We start from the raw sequence: 222 nt of genomic DNA, 5'->3' as shown, positions 1-222 counted from the left end.
TTTATTAAGTGTGTCATTCACCACCGTTAGGTCAAATTAATCACCATTTGCAGTGAGTACTTCATACAGGTCTTATGATACTGCAAGATCTGTCTTACCACACTGTTTGGCAATGAAGGATTGTCAGAAGGGATTACGGCTTTCATTTGTATTGTTTTGGAGGGTAAGGGTGAGGTTGGGCAACATGGGCCTTCAGCTGATGTACAGGCTTTGTAGTTGCTA

The sequence above is a fragment of the Charadrius vociferus genome, unplaced genomic scaffold, assembly GCF_000708025.1.
Source record: "Charadrius vociferus isolate BGI_N301 unplaced genomic scaffold, ASM70802v2 scaffold50, whole genome shotgun sequence".
Lineage (NCBI taxonomy): Eukaryota > Metazoa > Chordata > Aves > Charadriiformes > Charadriidae > Charadrius > Charadrius vociferus.
Note: the sequence above shows the minus strand (reverse complement) of the source record.